Raw genomic sequence first — 15,939 nt, forward strand, 5'->3', positions numbered from 1 at the left:
TTATATAAAGGCAAGTTTCAGCTAGAAAGCTTTACTGTGATTTGTGGTACTTTAAAAGCACTCTTGTAACAATTTTAATAGTTTAAAATATTGGAGTTTAGTCCCAAAGAGATGTAGCTAGTGCTAAACTGCCATTTTAATGGAATTTTTGCACCCTCTCTCCATGCTCTACTTTATAAATAAACCTCTAGACTTTTTATTGATTTCTTTTAACATGATAGATTGAGCCTCTCTGGCAGAGAGGGCCAAAGAACAGCACATGAAAAATTACAGGTTCACAGTTAGTGAAAGGGACAACAATAACAGAACCCCCAAGAGAAAACAATTACAACACAATGCATATATGCCCGTGTTCACTGCTTCCAGATCTGCCTCGGGCATGTGTGTATATACATGTATCTCCCAAGAGTTCCTCATTAAATTTACTGTGAGAAACAAGTAAAACAATGTCACATACAGTTGTATGATGTGCTGTACATCTCTTCCAGTTACAAAGCCTAAGCTTGACTTCAGCATGTCTGACTGGAGTAGCTTGTGCTCTGAAGTGGTGCGGGACATGCCACCAAAATTATTTCAAAGGTTTTGTAGTAGTCCAAGGTCGACGTTCTGCAGATGCAGGAGTAAAAACATTCAAGAAAGCTTTTAGTGGTATATATAGCAAGAATTAGGGTAAATTAATACAGCTAGTCAGTCTTAGAGGGTCCTATGCCAGACAGCTCACCAGGATACTGTCCCACTGACCCAAATTCTGCAACCAGTTCTGCCCATGTGAGCACTGCCAAGTGCACTTGTGGTCAAGGTGTGAGATCACTCCTCCTCCTCCAATCCAGCTCAGAAACATACTACAAAAACACACCATGGCAGAATAAAAACTTACTACCCCTGTGCATGGATGCCCACCCACAGGAAGGAGAAACTGTTAGTTTTCTCACACAGAGACAGACCTACTTTAGTCGTGTGATCCAATTCTCAGCTGCCAACATTATGCAAGGGATAAGCAGAATAGCTCATACCACAGGTTTCTTTCTTACATAGGAAGAACATGAGGGACAACCAAACAAGAAGGGAACAGACTACTGGCAGCAAACTAAACTATGTAAGTACAATCCAAAATATTTAGCAGTCTTTTGTCTTTATCCCATTTGGTTTATCTCTCCTTACTGCAATATATTTTTTAAAATCTGGATCTGTTCACTATATATGTGACTAGATTAAAAAGATTCCTTGAACACATGACTGTGCAATATGATTTAAATTCTTTGCAAGATCTCACAAACTCCTGTGTGCTTAATTTTAGAAACAAGGACAACAAAAAAAAATTCAAAAACCCAACAACGTCTGCCATTTCCATATGTGCTCTATATTTTACTAGTTCTTCACCAGAAATGAAGGAAAAAAAAACCCCAAACCAACAACCCCCCCATAAAAGAATGTTAGGGGCATTATGTCTTTCCTGACACTTTGAAATACACGATACTTCTGACTTTTTCGTCGCTAGAATGTTGGTCACCTAGACATCTGTTACACTCAGCTCTAAGTTCCCCCCAACTGAAACACAGAAGGAGGGGTAATTCAGAGAGCTATCTGTGGAGATGTGAAGATGATGTGACAGCAATATCATGCATACTGGGGGATTCTGGTCATGCAATGCCCCAAAATGATTTTCAGTGGACACAGCTGCATCATTCCAAGTCCAGAGCGACTACAAGTCTCCCCAGATCCTCCTCTTGCTGGTTGCTTCTCAGTTGATGGAAGGAGATGCAGCATCAGCAACTACTATCACAGCAGTGATCCACAGGCACCCAATGCACACACATGCAAAGAAACAGCAACCAGTTATGCAACTTGAACAGCTCGGGATGCTTGACAAACACAGGGGGAAAGGCAGGTTCAAAGAGTGGGAGTCTTCCAGACTAGGTATTTCATGTCACATCTCTGACCAGCCCTCTACCACCCAAGTCACCAAGCAGGGATGCAGCACATATCCAGTTCTGTTCCTGGGGGCTGGCAGACACATCAGAAGGGACTTTGTGTTTTCCCTGATTTAGCCAAACCACATATACACACCCAAAACCACACCTCCTGACTAGTTCTTGAAGGTCACATCTCTACAGGTGGATAGTGGAGCTGAAGGACCAACCATGCTGCTGCTCTGCGGGGAACATGACCTTCAGAGGCCAGTGCTTTCAATCTGGCCTTTTTGCTGGTGCTTAGCTCACACAATTCTTTAATCCTATTAAGTATCTGATTTTTAAATACTGCTCCGCCTTGGCTCGCAGGCACCTGCTACTGACAATTATCAGAGAACATATGTAAGAAAAAAAATAGCATATGGCTATACAAATAACTGCAGCAACGGAGGGCTCCTCGCAAGATCTAAAAGACAAGTAATTGCACCAGCTCCGTGGCGTGTGTGAGCACTGACCGCTCACACACACAGGGTTACACCAACATGGGCCCTCCCAGGACATCCCTCAGCCCTTCCCCCTGCATCCCCTTGCTCTTGACTACAGCAGCAGAAGAGCTGAGCCAGAAGAGACATAAAAGACACAAAGCGTGTGAACGGATATCTGTAACTTTCACGTGCTATGAGCCCAATCCAAAGCTGTTAACTGCAAGTCTTCCTACTGGAGGTGCCTGGAGGCCTCCTTGCCTTTCTCCCAGGGCAAAGGGCAGCTGATGAGCCCCATGACAAGAAGGGAAATCTCTCCACATCCATTGAAGTGTCAGGTGAGTTTGTTCTGCTGTGTTTTTTGGGGTTTTTTTAAGTTATTGGGATGAGTCCCATCCCCACAGCCTCAGCCCTCCCAAAATAGTAAAGATAAATTAAAATGTTCTGCATATAGGACATTATGGCTGGAAATTTAGCAGGAGAGTCAGAATAATGGTTGTCCTTTTGCTTTGTCTCAGTGCACACTGGTACCACCACCAACATGCTATCAAGTCTGCTGCACTCAAATGCATCAATTCAACATCACATTTCTCCCTTTTCTTAATGTATTTATTTTTCCTCTGGGATATGACTTACTTTAAAAATTGCTTTATGATTAAAAAACACAGCAATCAACTTTTCAAAATGTCAACTTTAATTTGATTTCTGTTTCCCTTCTCCCAGCTCCTCAGGCTCTCACAGGAAACCCCCATGCCTCCATTTCACACTTTGCCACAGCTGTAGCCCTACATCAACCTCAGAAGGGCAGCTCCAAAACCTGGATATTTCTGGTAGAGATGAGGAGCTCTCTATTCCCTGCCACAGAGCTCAGCTTTGCACATGGGACATTCAGCCACAACATAAGAGATTTAGTTCGAAACCTACTCAGTCTCACAAGAGCAGGTTTTGACCTGCAGGGCTGAGGGGACATGACCTACCCAACAATGTGCCACAGCAAACTCCTGACCTGGTCACCAGAAGTGCCAAAAGGCACAGTGCCGTCCTTCGGTTGCTTCCGCTGCAGCAGGGATCCTGGGAACAACGCAGCATTAGGGGGTCACCCAGCCTGGCTGCACGCACAGCAAGCAAACGAGCTACATTCCCACCAGCTTCAAAAGGCTTTACACCAGATCTTCATTTCTCCCCATCGCACAAAATTCAGAGTATTTACGATGAAGTTATCGATGTGCCACAGTCAGCAAAGGAAGACTCGCAGCACAGAGCTAATGCTCAGTTAATAACCCAACAGGGAGGTGAAAAAACATCTGAATTTAGCATGGCTGATGTAAGCTGTGATGTCATTTCCACACATAGGCTAGTGAAAAAAAAAAAAATTTAAAAAATCTTTTTTTTCAAATCTAAGATACAGAGATATTTAAATTGCTTGGCTTCCATTTCAAATAAACAGTGTGAGATAACCCCAAAACTTAATAACGCTTTCAGCCTTCACTCCTGCTCTTCAGAGGACTTGAAGCCTTTGACAGGATCAGCTCGCTGGGAGAGCAGTGAGCCAAACCACTTGTACAGACACGCACCCTCAGCGCCGTCCCACCCAGCAGTGCCAGCATAGTCTGGTTCTCACTCTTCAACAAGATGTTTGGTTTGGTGTTTTTTTTTATTTTGGAGGAAGTAATTTTAAACAAAGTATCAAAAAAGAAACAAACCAACTTGCTCTAACAGCTCTAAAGTACTTTTTGGTACCATTATGGCTGAAATTAACTATTCTCTAAGGACAGATTAAACAAGCCAAGCAAAACAGGTCAGAAGATCAGAGAGAAAGGGCATCTTAGAATTATGAAAGATGCTCAGCTAAATTATCAAAAGATAAAAAAACTTCAGCCAAACAGAGAAGAAACTGCTGAAAGAACAATCTGAAAGTACAAAAAAAATATACTTACTAGATTTGGGTAACTCGGGAAATGCTGCAGAATAATTTTACCATTTTTTAAAAATAATAACTTATTTTAAATAAAACCCTCCACTTTTTCCCCCTCAAAAAAACTAACTTCTTACTGGGAACTCTGCTATAAGTGCTGTGCTTACCTATTATGCCATTAAATAATTTCAGAACTTGAGAACATTTATGAGAAAATTCAACCTGGAGGGTAATTTTCCTGAAATTTCTGTTTGGCAAATGAAAATAGTGTTTTCAACAGATGAGTATCCTTCCCTGTAATTGTTATTCTGTTGCCATCATGTAAATTGGTGTTTTACACAAATGCAGCTTGAAACCTACCTACTGAAAGAAAAACAACCCCAGATAAAACCAACCCGCACAGAACAGGGTAGAACAGTAGTAATAACATGTAAGCACAGGTTTCTAAATAGTAAAAAAAAAGGCTGTTGCATAATTTATTCACTTTCCTACTAGTTTCACAGATGAAGATAGCAGCACCATGAGATAACCAAAAGATTTTTTTTGCCTTTAGCTTAGTAATTTACAAGTCTTTGAGTTTCACTGGCTTTTGTTGTTGTTGTTCACCGGGAAAATACTGTGGAAATAACATTTACCTGCATTCTCAGTCTACAAAGCTCGCTAAGTGCAGCTCAATAGAGACACATCCCCAGCAAGCACCATACAGATTTACCGTAAGCTGGTGACTAATCCTTACAGCGTGTATCACTGAGTCAGCTTGAAAGTTTGTTCATTCACTCAAACACCACTTCTTCCATTCTCCTCTCTCTCTGATCGGCAGGCACATCTGAAATCTGCTCTTCCGCCATTCAAGGAGAGCTTCTCACTGCCAGAACAGGCAAAAGGTGCGGGTACAAGAACTTGCTGCTCCCGGAGAGGATTGCCCTAAGAAAACGCACGCTTACCTACACAACAGCATAAAAACAAACAGACCAAAAAAAGAAAGCCCTACATTTTCTTTCAGCAAGAAACTTCTGTGAGTGCAAGGAAGGAGCCCTGCAGGGAGGGACTCTCCAGGGGGCACAAGCTGACCCTGCTACTGGAAAAACTTCCCGGTTCCCACATTTGGCAGTCTAACACACAAAGCCTGTGAGAAATGCCCAGTTAAGTTTTACTGGTAACAAAAGCAGCAGCAGAACAATGCAGGTACATATTCTAGATAGCTGTAATGGCCACATATGACTTTGCATTTGCTGAAGCCTAGAATAAAATGCCCCACTCTTTTGTTCTCTTTTTTCGTTTCTTTTAATTTACATAATTAGCAGTACAGATTTTCCAGAAATAACCTGAAAGTTCTACCCGGAAAAAAAAAAAAAGAGCAGTTTATGCTAAGGATAGTGTGGGGTTAAATTGAAAGGATTTTCCTTATATAACTGAAGCCCATCATCCACTTTGTAATTACGATACTTCAACTAGAAGAATACAATTATCACAGAGTAAAATAATTACAAGGAGCTGCAGTCATACACAGACCCAACCTTGCACCTTCTTTCAGTCACACAGGTAGTTCAACCAACTATAGCAAAAGCAGGCGTTGGTACAGATGACTAAAAATTGAAAAATCTGGTCCAATACTGAGCACGCAATCCAACGGAAGCCTTCCCATCAGCCAGCTTTATGTAGTAATCTACATGCCACTGCCATATAATGTCTGCACTACAACCTTATTAGTTTTGGACCATTGCCTACTGGTTGAGAGGTGGCCTTTAAAACCAGATGAGCCCATGTTATTTTAATGAACCCCTACTTTAACTAACGATCAAGTAGTTACCCTAGGGATCATATGCTGACAGACTTCCAGCATCAAAGTATTGCTCCTTTCATAAATTAGAGTAATTCTGTGGTATTAGTCTATCGTTTATGTATGTGCATGCAACGTCCACATTAAAACTTCTGAAAGTTGGAAATCATTGAAATAAAAGTCTGCTAAGACCTTATTTTATCATTCCCACTCATGTTAAGCAGTACCTTACTATGCAGGCAACCACATTTGGCTTAACTTACATTCTTTTCATTAACAAAACAGTACTTAATCCAATGTCTTTTTTCTTTGCACCTCCCTTTTCAGGTGCATTATTTCTTTAAATCTAAAGCTGTTTTTAACTTCAAAGACTAACTTTCTACTACAAGCAATATAGGAACGGTAAAATTCATCCTCTGCAATGCATCTTTGGTTTTCAAGTATATAAATGGTGAAATCTTTTTTCATTTTACCTGCAAGGCATATTCTCTTATTCATGCTCTTTCATTATAATAGCAGCAACTTTAGAAAAGTATTAAAGTTCATTATAAACCATCTCTTCCAAAATTTCATAGACCTAAAAAAACCTTCTTTTCCTCACTTTAGAAAAATTTTTCCTCTCATTTTCTAATTTTATCAAACTCATGCAGACAGCAGCAATACTTTTTCATTGTGATGCATGCTGCTCAGATACCAATTTACTGAACTCTGACAGCATAAAACAAGCTTAACTGACAAAAAAAAAAAACAAACCAAACCAGAGAATCACCATTCACCACCACAACTGAGAAGCCTCTTGGAAAAACAGCATCAATTGAAGAATGAGAGAGAATTTGCCTGCCCATACTTCTGCAAATATTTTGGCATGGAGGAATTACTGCCACCTTAAATGGAGATATGCCCCTACCATATTCAGAAATGTGTTTAACGTAGTTATGAATATGAATCTCACTTCTCCAGACATAAATTGCCTGCTAATTTAGCAACCTCTCTCCACTCCCCCACTCTGTACCTGACGCTTTGCCATGCAGACTTACTGAAACACATGGTGATGGTTCGCAGGGCATTCCTGCGGATGGAGATGGAAAGGTCATTAGCGCTTCACTGCTTGTGCTCAGAGACACCTTCTAACAAAGCAGATACTTGGTTCCCACAACCTGTCTTACCTTGGCATGATCAGGAAAGCCCTTCCAGACAGAGGCAAGAATACCATTTCTGACACTCAAATGCCTCCATAAAAGACTGCATCTTGCCCCGTTTGGCATGCTCCTGCTCGCAGCAAGTGTGTTGCCAGAGAGAGTTAGAACTTCAAACAGTTTTACTCAACCCTTTCATAAAAAGTATCCTGGTTCAGCATCTCACCACTAAAGCATGTCCATCTCCAAGATGGTTTTCTGCCTTATTTTTGCCAGGAACTCATTAGAATATCACTGCAAGTACTTGTTTATTATCATTGCTGTGATGCTGAATTCACGTTTTTACAATGATCAATAAAAACTAAATCAGCACACTACACACTCAGCCCACACACGAAGAAAATTAATTTAACAAGATCAAAGTTGTCTACCTTCTACTGCTGTAAAATCACAACTAGCCTGTTGGTTTTTGCCAGTTATCTTTAAAGAATGATTGGAAATGAATAAAAATCATCCTGGAAGCATATACTGAAATTGCAGATATAAAACAGAGATAGGAGGACACATGCAAGCAACCACGTGGGAGACCTTTGCTTGAATTTGAACTGCGTGGCAGGCCAAAGCACCAGTGCTCCTGCAAAGCTGCACCACTCAGTGTGGCTGAACATTAACCATTTCTTTCGTTTTATCAAGATACCTAAGGGGTTCCTCTGCAACTTGAATATAACCTTTTGAAAAGTAACCAAAAAAAAACCCCAAAATCATGCCAGTGAGTTACCATCTGAACTGCTTCCACACATTTCCCCCCAAATATACTAGGGGCATAAGCAGTGACAAAACTGCTGCGTTCAGCATTGAGCTACGCGTGGCGTGTACTTGTGGTTCAGGTGACTACAGCCTCCAGCTCGGCTTTGGTAATGGCCACAGAGCTCAAGGTTATTTCAAGGCCCACTGTGGCCTAGGAGACATTGAAGATGCTTTCAGCCTCTCAGAAGAGTGCAACATGCAGCCCTCTCCTTGCTGAGAGCAGCAAGGGGTCAACTCAACCACCACCACCTCTCTGCAAAGTAAGCTCAGCTTCCAAACTCAGGATAAAACAAAATATAAAAGAGGCAGACCAAAAAAGAAGCAATTGAGAAGATGTTTATGAAACTTTAAGTCAATATCCTAAATATTTCAGGGCTAAATATTTCAAAGCCTACATTTTAGGGAAAAGAAAGCTCAGTTTAGCTATGTAGGGTCGTCCAAGTACTCATACTTGTGAACCATGTAAAGCCTAGTCAGCATCCATTTTTTAATTTAATACATTGCTCTTGTTGCTAACAATGCAAATTATAGCATCACCAAAAGAGCAAGTAGGTAGCAAATCCCCTTCCAAAATAACAACAGCACTATTTACTAGCCAGGGTTGTTTTTTTTTCTGGTACAAACAAGATCTTCCACTAGGACATCTTCTCCACCAGCAGAAAGAGACAGCAAGGTAGCAGCAGAATGAAGCCCTGGTGGTAAAAGTCCAGGAGGCAGCACTGCCAGCTGCACTCCTGCTCCAACACCCAGCACCTACAGACTCTTGCCAAAGAAGCCCCATTTACCTCCTTCTTCTTCATGAACTGCTGCACTGTTCAAAAGAGTAAATAATTTTTAGTCTCTGATCAAAATGTGTATTAAAAGCACCTCATCTTATGTCTCCAAACTTCCACAGATTTGCAATGCAGTATTTCCTAACCAGCAGTATTTAAAAAATGTATTCAAAATTAAAGTATGTGGGATCTCTTTTGAGGAAAAAATATTATTACGTGTGGACGACGTACTTCGTAACATATTTCCTGCTCCCCAATAATGTGTTTAATTCTGCCTGGAGAACAGAGAGCTATTTCAATTTATGCAAAGCTCTAACAGCATTCATTCCACGAGGACTCACTTAAGATCATACTCTTGCAAGAGTACCCATATGCATTAGAGCCACAGGACAGCAGGTTTACCTTACTGACATTCCAAGATTGTAGCGGGTATTCTGCTAAGAAAATGAAAGAAGTTACTATGTAGGTCAAGTGTGGAATTAAAAATAAAAAAAAAAAACCCTAATGTAGCTGTAATTGGCATAACCCTCCAAGTAAATAGAGATCTTTCCAGGAAAATGCACTTCTAGTTCTGATTTGGCGTGTGAAACATGACAGTACTGGGAAAAACACTTTTCAGCTAGTACAGCTGGAACTTAGACAGGACCCTCACCGACACAGAAGTGTTGTGAAACCCCTCAATTCCCTAATAATATTCACTATTCACCAGCAGAATTTTTGGTTTACTGGGGAAAATGTATTTAAGATCATTTCTAAACACACTGGCATTAAATATTTTTTGGTTTTAAATATAAAAACTAGAACACAGACTTCCTTCCTATCTGCCCTCATGCCCCCCCAAATACACTTACACTAAAAATATATAAATAAAGGAAATGAAACTTCCCCATCAATGAAAATTGGGGGGGGGGGGGGGGTGAGGGGGGTGGGGGGTGTGGAGGAGAAAGGAGGGAGTGCAGAACAAAGACAAAAATTACTTTTTCTTTTTTTAAAGACAGAGAACTTAAGCCATTCTCAAATTTTAAACTTTTTTTGCAGTCTGATGCTGAAATTATTTAGGATTTGACATTCACTTAAAAAGAAAGTACCTGATATAAATTCTGCACCTCAAATGGCCCCTGTCCTTTAAGAGTCCTGGTAAGTCTTGTTCTAGCCAGATGGCGTGAACAAAAACCTCACCATCAGGGATCTTTTAAAAAGGAGGTGCTGATAATTTAACATTTAACTTACACCTACCTGTTTTTCTGGGGCAATCCTTCCCCAATCCGTATTTTTGCAGTCTTTACACTCCAAGGTTAGCTGGAGTAAGTTTTAGTACCTAAGTCTGAGTTCTTCCTCATTACTGAACGTGAGATTTTTGACAAAGGGGCGGGGGGCAGGGAATCAGAAAAGACCATCTATAGCAATCTTGCTTTGCTATAGTTGCAATGAACTTTAAACATGAAGAGAAAAAATGGCAAAGGAAAACAAAACCTTGCAGCTCTGCACTTCAAGGACATATCACAATGCGGGCTCTATAAAAAAATCTTAACATGAGCAGTAGATGAGGGGAGGGAGGGGAAAGACAAAAACCATTTTCTTGCTGAACTAAACAGACAGGAGAAAAATTTTTACATGACCCAGGATGGCTGCTTTAGACATTGGTGGGGTATGGAACCTCAGCACTTGTCACCATGTGCCTGAGAAGTGGCAACAGCCCACCTGAGCGGTGGGATGGGAAGCTGAAGACAAGCAATTCGTCTGAAATTCTAACAAAATTTAAACTGTAAATTGGAAAATGACAAACTAAAAAGAAAATCTAAAAAAAAACCCAACTACCTTTTGAATCTGCCTCATATCAGGATTTTGGGTCTTTCCAGAGCAAATCATCAGTCAATTATGAAAACTTAGGTGGGCTGTTTGTGTGCAACACATTACGCTTTGTTACAAAGTAAGCTGGAACCACAAGACTCATTTCACTCAGAACCTCAAAATATACCTAACGCTACACGACTGCCCCAAAACCCTGCAACACCCCACTCAAATGCAAAGAGTTTAAACTTAAAAAAACAATAAAATCAAACACTACTACAGGGTAATAGGGCTTATATTTAGACCATGTCCTGGGTTCCCCAGACCATTATCCTCTTGAGTAGAAAGTAACATAAATGATGTATTTGCCTTCAAATTTCTGTGGCAGAAAAATGAGCACATTTTCTAGGTTTTCCCCACACAAATCAATGGTCTCGGGTTTTTTCCTGCTGCTGTTTTGAGCAGGTCCAGGTGAGCCCACATCCCCACCATCATGGAGTGACACAGGCAAGCCAGAAAGAGAGAAAACAAACTGCTATCAAAAACACTATTCCTTCTGCCCGCAGAAACCAACATCCAGCAAGAACCAGTGTTGATATGACTTGCTGACCAACTGTGTCACCTACTTTGTCCTGCTGGCCAGTCTGGCCAGTGGCAGCAGCAAGGAGATGATGGTGCAAGAGTCCATTCTCAGCATTTCAGATCTAATAGGAGATACTCCCACAAGCTCCCTAAGCTAACTCTTGGTGCCTAAATGCATGCTGCTCAAAAGTAATTTCAGTGAGTCTCTTAAATCTGTTTGGTTTCAAGCAAAGAGCCGTCAGAGACACAAAACAACCCAATAAAATTATTGCTACTGTTCTTTGAACCAGGTTCAAACCTACTCTTTGAAGGAAGAGTCGCCTTTCTTAAAATATATTTGAATGTGCTATTTTCGTCTTTATCTTAGAAGGCCTGATTTCCCCTCACAGACCTGCAACTGATTACAGTAATAGGTTTCTCAGAGATGAACAAGTTAAGAAGAGGTTTTATAACTTCACATGCAGCAAAAGATATGGAATTTGCTGCCTTCGTTTTTCTTTAGTTTTGAATGCAACCCCCCTCTCCCCACTTACACACACAGTAACTCTACTCTTGTAAGCAGTGCCATGGAAGTCAGTGTGACCACTTGTGCTCCTCACCTTACGTAAATAACCAAGGGTGTGGTAGCTACTCCAGGCAGAATGCATACACGCACTTAAAAGATGCTTTTGCCTACTTCTCTCAGGTGGAGGGCAGGCAAAAGGATCTGTTAATTTTAGGGACAGAAAAAATTACAGTTCTGATGATAATTTTTCATTGGATCTGTGCAGCTAAGCAGCTCTCGAAAGAATGCAAGGGGAGGAGACAAATTGTTTCCACATCAACCATTTTTTTGTATCTGTCAAACACTGCTTGCTTTTCTTAAAAAAAAACAAAAAACAAACACATATTTCTAAGGAAGCTGAAATGAAACTGCCTTATCTCACAGTTATTATGACGCATAGTAAGGAGGCACAATGCAGGGCCCTTCTTTTTTATAGTGTCCCATTACAGTATTGGCAAAGGGAGAGAAGGGCCTTCTCAAACACTTGGCTGAGTAAGTTTTTAGGTGACATACCCCCCACTTGATTAGAACAAACAAAAAAAATAAAGTAAGATGAAAATATTCACAGCAAAATATTAACTTACTGCTTTAGGAAACCTACAGTGATTTACAGAACTGCTCTTATACTTTTCTCACACTCCCTGCCAGATGCCAAGTATGAGCCCAGTTTCCAATAGCAAGCCTCACTGTATCACTCAAAGAATTAAAATGGCCAGAAGAAGAGAAGTAACAGAGTTTTGAGTTTAAAATACAGGAATTCCTTTTCTCTATCTAGGCTAGTTGAGCACTACCCAAAAGCAAAACAAACCTGAAACAAAGTCTTGCTTTATGGCCTTTAATGCATACTGGAGTATTCCCAATAGGCAGGTCATCATCAGTAACATACAGGTTGAGAAAATGAAATGGCTCAGGCATGGAGACTTTTTCAGTCTATCAAAATACAACATGAGTCAATGTTAGGTAGAGAGGTTAGTCATGCTGTGGTTTATTTATGCTCATGTTGGCCCATGATATTAAACACTGGAGGCAGGATGCCTGCCTAGCTACCCGTGGCCTCATCCCTCTTCCCCAGGGAGGGATGCCAACAGCAGGACATACATTGATATAGCAGCATGATTAAGCCTCAGTCTTACCGAGAGGCCAGTTCTCCACTCCACACTCAGGCCAAGTTTCACAGTGAAGTGCTTTACTTGTATTTGAGTTTTTTTGGCTTTTTTCAAGACACACATGTTTGACTACCACACCACTATGCTGCTCAGGTCCTCACTGAGGTCTCCCAACTTCAGAAACACAAGCTGCTAATCAACGGTAGCAGAACAGATTGTAAGAGTGTTTATTTGCACCAAAACTTTTTGAGTAGGCTATACTTAAGCCTTTAATTTTTCTAAGTTTATCCGAGTATCCTCTACAGAAGAAAGAAAAACACATACAACACATTTTCTTCATACGAAAAATCACTTATCTAAATGCTATAAAAAGTCTTTATTTGTTTTATGCAAAGCTGCATAGTATGCATGCATAGAGCACTCATGGAGCAGCCCCTCTGTAGTTATATGTGTGCCTTGGACAACACTCAGAAAAAACATAAGATGCCAACCAGGGCATATCAAACGCCATCACTTCAGTGGGCAACAAAGTGAAATGGGTTATTTCTAGATAGATGCACATTATTAATGCAATGGCTCCGTTCTGATCCAACTGAACATCCAACACCACAAAGTAGATAAGCGATGACAGCAAACAGTTGCATGTACTGCATGCAGGAACAACTCACGCACACACCGCCACTGTAAGGATGGGTCACTTCATTGGGACACTACATCCTGAGTGAGGGCAGCAGGCAAACCCCTGGTCCCCAGGGGAGCTCTTCAGGCCAGAGCCCCAGGCAGGATGGGTACAGGCAGCAGAGCAGCCCTGCTAAGCAGCCAGGCCAACCGTGCCAGGTGAACTCTCTCCTCTTCCCATATCTACAGTAAAATTGTAGCTATCAAAGGCATAAAAGTTCCCCCTCACTGATTACCTGCTTAAAGCATTAATCACGCAGTTAAGCACTTCGCAGTATTTTCCATAAATAGTTACTCTGTGGGTCATCCTATGTGTTTTGCTGCCATCATGTCAGTGTTTAAAAATGTGTGAACTTCACCTGTACCTATCTGAATGATGACCAGCACTGATGCACAAGGACAGCAAGTGCAGGTCGGATTTTACTGGACGAAGGCTTACATCTCGATCAGTCAAGCCCGGTTAGTTGACAGGCAGACGTGAAAACCACTCTGTAAAGTCAGCAGAAGGATGAATAGGCATTATCCATTAACTGGTTAACTGCCGATTAATTTCACTTGCAAATCGCCTCTCCAGTATTTAAACACCTGGCTAAGAGTTTTTGTTCCTTACCACCCCGTAATTTTGACGGGCCAGAAACCAGGAGCGCCCCGCCAGCGCCCAGCTCGCCGCGCGCTACTCTCCCGCGGGAATGGAGGGAGAAATTCCCATTCCTCCAAAACGAGCTCGCCCCACGCGGTGCCGCCCGGGAAGGGCTCCACAGCCGAGCCCCGGGACCGCTCCGCTTCCAACACTGATACCGAGACGGCACCGAGCGCGCTGCGGGAAGAAGGACCGGAGGAGCAGCGCGCGGGTCGCCCACTCGTGTCAGGGGCCGCGACGGGCAGCGCGGCTCGGAGAACTTCCGCGGCGAGCCCCGCCGAGCCGCCCTTCCCCGCCTCTGCTCCCGGCACGGCGCGGCGCGGCGGCGCCCGGGACTCGCAGCAGCGCCGCGGTGGGGGCGCCCCGCGCCGGCCCCGCCGCCCGCCCGGCCCGGGCAGGTACCGGGCAGTGCCCCCCGCCCGGCCGGGCAGGAGGCGGCAGCAGCCGGCAGGGCCTCGGCGCTGCAGACCGAAAGTCAACCGCGAGCTGCAAACTTTTTTCTCCCTCCCCCCCTCTCCCTTTTTTTTTTTTTTTTTTTTTTTTTTTCTCCTCTCCTTCCAGCGCAGCCCCGGCTCCTGCAAAAACGAAACTTGCGAAGCGTTGCCCCTACCTGGCGCGAAGTCTGCAACAAGTGCAGGCGGGCGAGGGGGGGCGGGCGCGGGGCTCGTGGCGGTGTCTGCGAGGCGGGAGCAAATCGCGATATTAATTTATTACGGAGCTGCCCCGGGCTCGGTCCTACTTCACTTACAGTACGGCGCCCATCCTGTAAACAAATATCGCTCCGCCAGGAAACGCACTCCCCCGGCCCGGCCCGGCGCGGCCCCGCTGCCCGGCACCCACCCCGCCGGCGGCGGCACATGGAGCGGAGCGGGGCGGGGGCCCCGCGCCGGGGGAGGCTCCGGGCACCGGCACTTACCTCCGGCACGGCCTCCCCCGCCCGCCGCGCTGCCGAGTCCGTGATGCAAAAAGAAAGAAAGAAAAAAAAAAAAAAAGGAAAGAAAAAAAACCCCGGTGTCAGCAAATCGCTGTCAAATAATTTCCTTGCAGCAGGGAGCCGGGAAAAGCAGAAGCAGGAGGGGGAGGAGGCTGCGGGAGGCGGCAGGATCCCTCCGCCGCGATGGGTCTGGCCCCGGGTAGCGAAGCAGGAAGTAAGGTGTCGGTGGCGCCGCGGCCGCCCGGCCCCGCGGCGGGGCGAGGGCGAGGGGCGCCCGCCGCCCCCGGGGGCCCGCCCGCCGCCGGCCGTGCGCCGCCGCCGCCTCCCTCTCTCCCTCCCTCCCGCTCCGCCGCGCCGCGGTCTGGCCGGCAGCCCCTCCTCTCAGGGCGGTGAGCGCAGCGCAGGTGCCGGGGCCACTGGCGGCGACCTGTCAGCGGCTCCCGCCGGGTCGGCGGGGTACGGGCGAAGGGGTGCCGCGGGATCCCACCGCATGCCGCAGGGCGGTGGGGCCGGGAACCGCTCCCGCTCCCGCTCCCGCCCGGGCGGCGGCGCCGGGGGACGACACCGCGCCAGCCCTGGGGCCGAGGGGGTCCCGCCGCCGAGGGGCTGGGTGGAGGGGGTGCTCCCCTGGCGCCAGGGGTGTCATGCGGAGTGGGGCAGCCGTGTCGGGGCCGGGGGCTGCGGGCGCGGTAGCCCGGCCTCCCCCAGCCCCGGGGCGCCGGAGGGGGAAAGTGGCCGCGGTAAAGGCGCGCTCTCTCTCAGCCGGGAGCTCTCCTGCCCTGAGCGGGGAAGGGCTGCTGCGCCTGCCGGGGCCGCCTCCGGCTCCAGGGCGGCTCCTCCGCTTTGGGTTAATTGAGAAGT

At 44.7% G+C, this 15,939-nt stretch overlaps 1 protein-coding gene across 7 annotated transcripts in view; it reads right to left on the reverse strand.

The window, feature by feature from the left end:
* Positions 1-15,295, reverse strand: part of TRERF1 (transcriptional regulating factor 1) — a 98,359-nt gene extending 83,064 nt beyond the window's left edge. For 5 of the 7 annotated variants that reach the window (XM_069009658.1, XM_069009664.1, XM_069009662.1 and 2 more), the window contains exon 1: positions 15,061-15,295. The gene's annotated coding sequence lies outside the window, so the exon portion shown is untranslated. Of the gene's footprint in view, positions 1-14,754; positions 14,999-15,060 lie in introns of those variants that run through there. The other 2 variants (XM_069009659.1, XM_069009656.1) reach the window with 1 other exon arrangement.
* Positions 15,296-15,939: the final 644 nt, after the last annotated feature.

Source organism: Aphelocoma coerulescens, chromosome 3, assembly GCF_041296385.1.
Source record: "Aphelocoma coerulescens isolate FSJ_1873_10779 chromosome 3, UR_Acoe_1.0, whole genome shotgun sequence".
Lineage (NCBI taxonomy): Eukaryota > Metazoa > Chordata > Aves > Passeriformes > Corvidae > Aphelocoma > Aphelocoma coerulescens.